Source organism: Bactrocera neohumeralis, chromosome 4 (genome assembly GCF_024586455.1).
Source record: "Bactrocera neohumeralis isolate Rockhampton chromosome 4, APGP_CSIRO_Bneo_wtdbg2-racon-allhic-juicebox.fasta_v2, whole genome shotgun sequence".
In the NCBI taxonomy this organism is placed as follows: Eukaryota; Metazoa; Arthropoda; class Insecta; order Diptera; family Tephritidae; genus Bactrocera; species Bactrocera neohumeralis.
In genome coordinates, this window is record NC_065921.1 from 25,336,738 (window position 1) to 25,346,507 (window position 9,770).

Below are 9,770 nucleotides of genomic sequence, written 5' to 3' on the forward strand. Positions count from 1 at the left end.
TAATTAGAGGTGTAGAAAACCATATAATTTACAATTTTTAACAGGCTTGCCATTTAACTAAAAAATGGGATACTATAAAATTTATAAAATGAACAATATAACGGAGTTTTCACTAAGAGCGCTACAAAAGTTTTTTTAAATAAATATAGGATATCAATGAAACTTGTTTTTAAATAAATCGATTGTGACATTCGCTAGTTGGCTTGTGGCGCCGTCCTGTTGGAACCATATATTGTCCATGTCCATATCATTCAATTCGGACCAAAAATATTTAATTATCATTGATTCCGATTCACAGTAACGTGCCGGTATTGATCGTCACGGAAGAAGTACGGCCCAATGACGCCGCCGGCTCATGAACCGTACCAAAACGTAATTTTCCGGGATACAATGGTGAGAGTATTTCATTGATATCTCAAACCGTTTTTGTTTTATTTAAAAAAAAAATTTGTAGCGCTTTTATTGAAAATCCCGCTTTTACAACATGGGCGTAAAGCTGTAGAAGTGTTTCATCCTGCTTAAAAAATTTATAAAATAAATTAATTAATACTATAAGAATTACAATAATGAAGTATCGATATGAAATTGAAGTATAAAAAATTTACAAAAGAAAAGACTTTTGGAAAGCGTTGTCATCTGTATAAACATTTTAATTCTGTAAATTCTTTAAAATTAGAGACAAAATAAACCTTTGATATTTGTGGGCTTAGCAAACCTAACATTCGAGTTCGTAGATCATCCATGAGTTACAATCTGGGAACTCGCAACTTTATCGTAGAATTTAACATTTTTGATGATTTATGTACGTATTCAGAACGCTGTGATATACGGACACTATGGCAAGTGTGAAGATCTTAATGGAGAATATTTTGAAAAACAATTAGAGATTTTCAATGACTAAAATTTGTTTTTGTTTTTTAATCCAGAAATATAAAATGCAACCTACGCATTACAAAATGGGATTCAAACTGTATATGTTCTAAAAAGCTTACAGTTTAGACTATTTTTTGGAGAAATATAGCCGTCTGACTATTTTTCTTATAAAATAAATGAAGTATTTCAATATGTGCATAATAATAAGTACGCCTTAAAAAATTTCCATCGTATAGTTTTTGAAATGAGTTGCCTCCGGATTGAAAATTGTAAGTAAAAAAATATATTCTCGAGTCTTTACGATGTGGATTTCCCACAAAATAGGCTTAGATAATTTCATATTTTATTTATAAATAATAATTAAATTTGAGAAGGGTTGTCACCTGCTTAAAAAATCAAACATGAATGAAATATTAAAACGAAAATGATTTAAAAATAATTTTTTAAAATATTGGAAAAACGTGCTGTTTATATTATATTACAATAAATTATATTTATTCCTTCATTTTTGAACCGAGGTAAAAAGTTTAAGCGATAGACTTTTTATAAAAATTTCTTCGAATATAAATTACGTATTTAAAGTACGAATTTTTGAGTAAACTAAGTTGTGTGAAAAACTGCTCCATTTTGCAGCTGAAATGAATTGTCTAAAGAAAGCAGAGATTCTGCAAGTGAGTGTGCATATTAAAATCAAAAAATGTTGACTATTGAACAAAAAGTTCTAAGCCAAAAATTGAGCAATAATAGCAAAGTGGAGAGAACAAAGGCACATGCCCACATATGTATATCATACATACATATGCAGGTGGAGAACTACTCCCACACTGTGTTTGTTGTGAATGAGGGATGTGTGACCATGTTTTTCTCAATCTCCATGTGAAAATATATACAGCTGCGTTCAAAATAATAACAGTGTCAAGAAGCCAATATACGAATTTCTTACAAAAAGCTTATTTCGCTTTTTTGTCTGTTGAAATTGAGTAAGAACATAACATAAAGATTTATTTTACATATAGGGGTTTTACATGTATGTATGTATATAACTGCAAAATAGTTCGAAAATTCGTTGTTAAAAAAATGATGGTATTTCACAAATAGTTTAAAAAAGTAACTGAAACATCGGTGAATATAGGAAGTATATATAGATACAAACAAGTGGAGTTCCGTATTTGGTCGAAAAGTCTTAATTTTTCAAAACTTCTTTACAGAGACGCGGCAAAGAGTTGACTAGGTCTTCACAACGAATTTTAAGTATTTTTTTCCCAAGAATTCTCCATTACTGAGCAAAGTTCGCGGTTATTGCCTGGTTTGAGTTTTCTGACTTCTTTCTTAATATCACCCAATAGATTCTCTATGGGATTGAGGTCGGCTGATTGCGCAGACCAAAGCATGACCTCAATCCTTTTGACACGAAACCACTCCCTGGCTAGCCGACTGTTATCTTTCGAGCTGTTATCCTGCCCATTTCAGAGGCATTTTGTCTTCTGCGTCAGGTAACATTGTGGTATTCAAATATCCACTTAGATATGTTAATCTATGACAGTGTCAATACGATATATGGCCCAATACCATCGAGAGAGAAACATGCTCAAACTAATATTTTCAAAACTTCATGTGTTACGAGACATATATTGCCGGCAACCCGTGCCTCCAAAAATAACGATTTTACTTTCGTCCGTCCATAATATATTTCGCCACTTTTGCAATGCCCGAGTGATATGATTCATCGCGTTGGTATTTTTGTTTTTGTCCAACGCAGAATAACTCTTGCCAACAGGTGCTACTTCAGACTGAATAGACAATTGAGAAGTAAAGTCCTCTCTCGACGAATAAAATTCAAATTCTATAAGTCACTCATCATCCCCGACCTGCTATATGGTGCAGAGGCATGAACGATGCTAACATCTGATGAGTCGACGTTACGAGTTTATATGAGAAAGGTTCTGCAGAAGATTTATGGTCCTTTGCGCATTGGTCACAGCGAATACCGTAGTCCATGGCACGATGAACTGTACGAGATATATGACGACATTGGCATAGTTTAGCGATACGGCTATGCTCGCTGTGTCTTGTCGTCCGAATGGATGAAAAAACTCCAGCTTTGAGAGCAGTCGACTCAGTACACACCGGGGAAAGCAGATGAAGAGGAAGACTTCCACTCCGTTGGAAAGACCAAGTGAAGAGAAGAACCTGGCTATACTTGGAATCTCTAATTGGCGCCAAACAGCTAAAGGGAAGAATGACTGGGGCGCTGTTGTAAGCTCGGCTATTTGTCTACGCCAATAAACAAGAAGAAGACTTTACATTTGTACCTACAAATACGAGCAAAATTTCAATGTTATGATTCTAACTCACGCACTCTTATTATTGTGATCACAACTGTATGCACATATTAGCTCTGCAGATTTTTGCATATGCTTCAACTTGATCTCCGGAGATTTTCTGCACCTTATGACACACAAATTTGCTGCTAGACCTTCTGCTTAGCCACAAATGCGTCAAGATTTTTGCAATTGAGTGCATACATAGGTTATACACACATGCATATAGAGCTTGCTCAATTTGTGGTAATGGGCATAGCATTTTTCATGCCAATCATTTTTGGTATTATTGGGAAATTTAATATTGTAGTTGCCTTAAATTGACGCATTCCTAAGAAATTAAAGAAGTCTCCTTTTAAAGCAGAAGCATAAAAATGTTGAAAGCTCCTGGCTAATATTTGTTTGGGATTATTGCACTGAAGAAATATGTACAAAACGACAGAAGTATAGGTATATATGTATGTATAAAAGTTAGTGAGCATTTCAATGGAATTCGTTCAGTGTGTGATTGTGGTGTAAAAGTTCCAAGCACCAAAGGAAAAACAAATATGTGTGTAAGAGAACCCACAGACTTTCATCCATGCTCTATATGTCTGCATCATCATCCCATCGGTCTTATATGGTCGTGCGGTAATTATCACATCTGACTTGACAGTGAATTGTTAAGTAATACTTAGCCATTAATAACTTGAAGCCTGTTGCGTACACGCTCCTTCGCACCTCCGTAGGGTCGGGACATTCATACAAAATCCGCCCTGCAACACTTGTCCACAAAGGTTGAGGCCAGAGCGTTGAATGACAACGTAGCAAATATTGGCACGAAAATTAATTACATTTTCATCATAAAATAAACAGAAAAGGCACAATCACCAATGAAATAATAAAGCGAAAGCAGCGCGCTATCCCTCCCAAAAAAAGGCATAAATTAGACAAAATAAAAGTGACCAGAAAATTACATACTTACACACTCAACCGTAACACAAACACTCGACTGCTCTCTTCCACAATTGCTGCGGATTCCGTTGTGGTTGTGAAGTCTGCGGCTGTGACTAAAGGAAGAATACAATTTTTATAATACTTAATGACCGAGACAGCAGTTTCCATTCTTACGATATATACATACCAATAGCCATAGCTGACGTTCAGTAATGCTTTCAACTATATAGTGACCGACCTTCCGCCCTTCCGTACTTAACGTCCGTATCAAATGAAATTTTACAAAAGCTATGCCCGTAATGAGAATGTAGGATCCAGTAGTTATCTTTTGTTCAGAATTGAGCAATGCTGCGATTGCTCAATTTCCTATAGATGGTTTTGCACACATCTAGGTCTTCAGTTATAATTTTTCATAATGTCAAAGATCTAAAATTAAAATCCAACTATTAAAAATAGTCTGCCTACTTATAAATGAGAATATTCTGCAGTAATTCTCAGTTAGTTTAAGAATATCTCAAATTTATTAAAGTTATTTTTTTCACGAGAAGGCAATCAGTTGACTCGTTTCTATGAGAAAAGTCCAATTGAAGCATTATTGCTTGTAAAATTTATTAATCAATTAACTTGATAGATCATAATTTATCCAAAGACTTCGATCTTTCATTCTCAACAATACAAGTTAATTTAAGTGGCATATATGGTATAAGTCGCTCCTATCTTGACAATTTGAGAGTCCCATATCTTTTTTATAATTTAATATATTTGTTTTCGCGGATACTTGACTATATTGGGTAGTCGAAAAAGTCTTTTCGTATTTTGTCAATAGATGTCGTTGCAGTCATATATCTCCAGTGCTACCAATCACATTGTGTCATACCATATAGTGTTGTAAAGGTGAGATTTTGATCTTGATTTAACCAAAAAAAAAAATCGGGAAAGTTGAAAAAAAAATTAACTGCTGTTCAACAATGAGTGAAAATAATGAAGAAATTCGCTATATTTTGAAATTTTTCTATAAAAAAGGAAGAATGCCACGCAAGCCACCAATGAAATTTGTGAAGTTTACGGAGACGATGCTGTATCAGTTCGTGTAGCATAACAATGGTTTGCTCGCTTCCGTTTTGGAAATTTCGAAATTTCGTTTTACACTGATGAAAGTTTTACATTGATGGAATAATGTCTATAGCGGAAAAATGGCAAAAAGTGGTCCACCAAAATGGTACATATTTCTTTATTTATAAGTATTAATATAAAAAAAATATTTTTTCGACTACCTATATTCCACGATTGTAATATGATTGCTGATTTTTCGAAGTCCAAGATAAAATGGCGATTTAATTCAGGCTTACATACTAGACTCGGTTTTCAACAAGCCTAACAGCATGATGTTTCATATAGCCCTTGCAATGGGATGACTGTTCCTTTCCATTGGAGGTTAAAAGGATATATTCGTCCATATTTTCTTCTTTTCCATTTAGAACAGCGTGCCAGTCGTTCTTCCTTTTCCCTGTTTGGTGCCAATTGGAGATTCCACGTATAGCCGGGTCCTTCTCCACCTGGTCGTTCCATCGGAGTGGATATGTTCCTCTGCTTCTCCCGGCGAGTACTGCTTTGAATACTCTCAGCGCTAGACTGATTTCATCCATTCGGACGACATAACCTAGACACCGTACCCGTTGTCTCTTAATTCGCTGAACCATGTCAATGTCGTCGTAAACTCGTATAGCTCAACGTTCCATCGACTGCGGTATTCACCGTTACCAATGCGCAAAGGACCATAAACCTTCCGCAGAACCTCTCGCTCGAAAACTCGTAACGCAGACTCATCAGATGTTGACATCGTCCATGCCTCTGCACCATATAGCAGGACGAGATGATGAGTGCCTTGTAGAATTTGGTCTTTGTTCGTCGAGAGAGGACTTTACTTTTCAATTGCCTATTCTGTCCGGAGTAGCACCAGTTAGCAAGAGTTATTCTGGGTTGGATTTCGAGGCCGACATTGTTGTTGGTGTTAATACTGGTTTCAAGATAAACGGAATTATCTACGACTTTGAATTTATGACTGTCAACAGTGGCATGGAAGCCACAAATGCGACGACTCTTTGTTTGATGGCAGGAGATAATTCGTCTTGTTTTCGTTCACTACTAGATCCAGCTTCGCTTCTTTATCCAAACTGAAGAAAACAGAACTAACAGTGCGGTTGTTATGAGCAATAATATCGATATTAGCGGATTACCTTTTCTATTCAGCTCATCTGCCTGAGTTATTTTCTCCAGCAGCAGATTGAAGAAGTCACACCACAGGGAGTCGCCTTGTCTGAAACCTCGTTTGGTATCGAATGGCTCTGAGAAGTCCTTCCCGATCCTGACGGAGCTTTTGGTATTACATAACGTCAATTTACACAGCCAATGCGGCATTGCGGCGATACCAAATTCGGACAAAATTTTTTTCGAAGTGAAACGTCAGATATGAAGCTTATAAGAAATCGAATAATTGGAACTATTTGAAGTTATTTTAAAAATGTTTATTTTTATTTCACTATTTTACGATTATCAGGTCGGAAAAGTGATATATTAGGTTGTCAAAAAAGTCTTGCGGTATTTTCGCTAGATGGCGCTGAAAGCGCGTAGTTCTAGTTTTATTCGTCGCATCGGGTCATGCTATACCTTTTTGGAAAGCTCATTTCACGCGCTAACACGTGTTTGATTGAGTATCGTTTCTTTTAAGTCGTTCGTGAGTTATAGCGTCGCAAACATGGAGCAAAATAAAGAGAAAATACGGCATATTTTACAGGACTACTACGATAAAGGCAAAAATGCATCTCAAGCCGCCAATAAAATTTGTGCAGTTTATGGACCCGATACAGTTTCCATTTCCACCGCACAACGTGGTTTTTCGTTCTGGCGTAGAGGTGGTCGAAGATGCGCCACGCTCCGGTAGGCCTGTCGTCGAAAATTGCGATAAAATCGCTGAATTCGTCGAAAGAGACCGGCATCATCGAAAATGCATTTCAATTTCAATAAAAAAAAAAAAAAATTCAATAAAAATACAGCAAGACTTTTTTGACAACCCAATATTTCGAGGATATAAAACAAGCGCCTAAATGTAAGCAACCGGTTTTTGTGGTTAGTTACCGTGATTTGTTTGAATTTTATTTTACGTGTTCTTCAGAAGGTGAGCTTTAGTGGTGTCATATTCAACTCTAATTTATTTACTTTCTTTTTTAGTTTTATCGAAAACAAACTAGTATTCTCAGTTTTTTTTTTATTCTCAGTTTTCGGTTGGGAATTTTTCAATATCCCTTTGTTTCAAGTTTCTAACGATTTGAATGTATCGTTTTTGTCGATGAAACTTTAGTTTCCCCATTATTTTAAATCTAAACATTCCCATTATTGTGTGTAGTTTGGTTTTGCGCCAAAAATTTTAATAAACATTTCTTACCGTAAGCTCCGATTTCTTGCAGTTACGGTAAAAAGAAATTCAGGGAAAACTTTCAAAGCGTACTATGGCGCATGTGCAATGAAAAGTACCCCTCATTCATTATTATGAGAGACCTACACTTGTTCACTACGTGCCCCAACTGGAGAAATGAACCCTTCAACAAAGCTTTTGTGTTTCTTCGAACATATGCATATGTGAAACAGCTTTCTCTATAGCAAACCAAGTTACCTGTTGGCTTTCTAAGCAAGAAAAAAACGAAGGAAAAAGCCAAATACATATTGTTGCATGCAACATGTTGCAAGCAAACTTGTTGTGTTTTAAATGTAACAATTTATCTAATGCGAGCATATAATAATGGTACCGTGTGTTTGACGAGCAAGTCCGTTTGTATGGGTATTACAAACTTTGTTGTTGTTGTTGTAGGTCGCGAATATCCTCGCCGGCTTTCAGGCTTGAAAAAAGAAAACTAAACAAGCTGACACATTCGCAATGCTACTAGTTTCGCAGTAAGCAACAATGTGTACGTTTGCCGGAAGCGGAAATCAGCCATTAAATGGTGGAAATTTTAGAAACATAAGTTAAAAATATAAACAGAAAATATTGCATTTACCCAAACAGTTTTAAAGTGAAAAACGGCTGTTAAAGAGCTTGTTTTTCTAGATATATGTATGTATGTATATATAAGTGGGTAATGGTGAATGTTTTTTTTTGATTTTTCAAAATCGTTAAAAAACATAGTTTTGAATTTCAAAACTTTTTTTCAATTTTTTTTTAGAATTTTTTTTTTTCAAAAATATTTATTTTTCAAAATAAATTTGTTTTTTGATTTTTCGAAATATTTTTGAAAAAAAAAAAATTTCGATTAATTTTGTTAATTTTTTTTTGCAATTTTTTAAGAAGTAATTTTATTTTTTTTTTTTCAAAAGAGGAGAAAATATGTTTTTTTTTAATTTACATATTTTTTATAAATAAAGCCTTTTTTGTGAAAATAAACAACAACAATGTGTGCAAACTATCTGTCTGTTAAACAGTATTGTATTTGAATATCAAATCATTGATTCAACTGTATTTGCAGTACAAGGAAATTAGTGAAATGTGAATATTTCCGATGTGCAGCAATAAATGCTAATGACACTGCGCCGCAAAGGACAAGCGCCGACCTACTCACGCTCAGTGCTACTGTCCACTGAATGCTGATGTTTGCATTTGCCTCTGTTTGCGGTCTCTTTAAGCCCTACTTAGATCTTATTATTATTCTTGTTGTCCGCTGTTGCCTATATTTAGGCGCTAACAGTGGTTTATTAGGGTAAAATGGCACGTGCACGGCCCATAAGCATAAATTGCATACATATACATATACGTCTGTATATACATAAGTCCGTGTGGTCAACGATATTTAACGAGTTTTTCGGACATGGCAAACAAAGCATTTTGACTTAAAACATTTTATTAAGTATAAATTTCAGTCATATATATTGCGACAAAAAAGCACCCGGAAATTGTAATTGAATTCTCCTGATAAATGATATTTAAAAAAAAAATGTATGTGTGTTGAAGACCTGCCTCGTTCTTAACGACCTTCGATTTCCTCAACTGATGAAATATTAAAAAGTAAAGGATATGGTGCTTGAAAATCGTCAGGCAAGTGCTGGCGAAATAGCAAGAGAGCTCGACATCTCTTTCGAATCCGTTCGAATGATTTTGGTGGATATTTTGGGAATGAAACGCGTACTTGCTCGCCTCGTCTCGATAAAGCTGATTTTTTTTCAAAAAGTGTACGGAAAACAAGTCTCTTTGGACATGCTTGATCGAGCGAATTCCGATCCCACATTCATTGAAAGCATTATAACTGCCGATGAGACGTGTATCTATGAGTCTGACATTCAAACAAATTCAACAATGATAGAAATGGAGGGAAAATAGGAGCTGAAACCAAAAAAACCACCCCAAAGCTGCTCAAAAATCAAGCTGATGCTCATTGTTTTGTTCGTTATTCATGGATTTTATACGATGATAAAGTACTATCGTATAGAGCCACGATTGTGACCGAATAAATAATATCGATTAACCATCATTTTCACCAGATTTGGTTCCGTGTGATTTTTTGTCGTTCCCAAAACTGAAATTGCCGCTTCGTGGAAACTGCTTTCTGTCGGTCGAAATTCGCTGAAGGAGCTAAAGGCCATCGCAAAAATTGC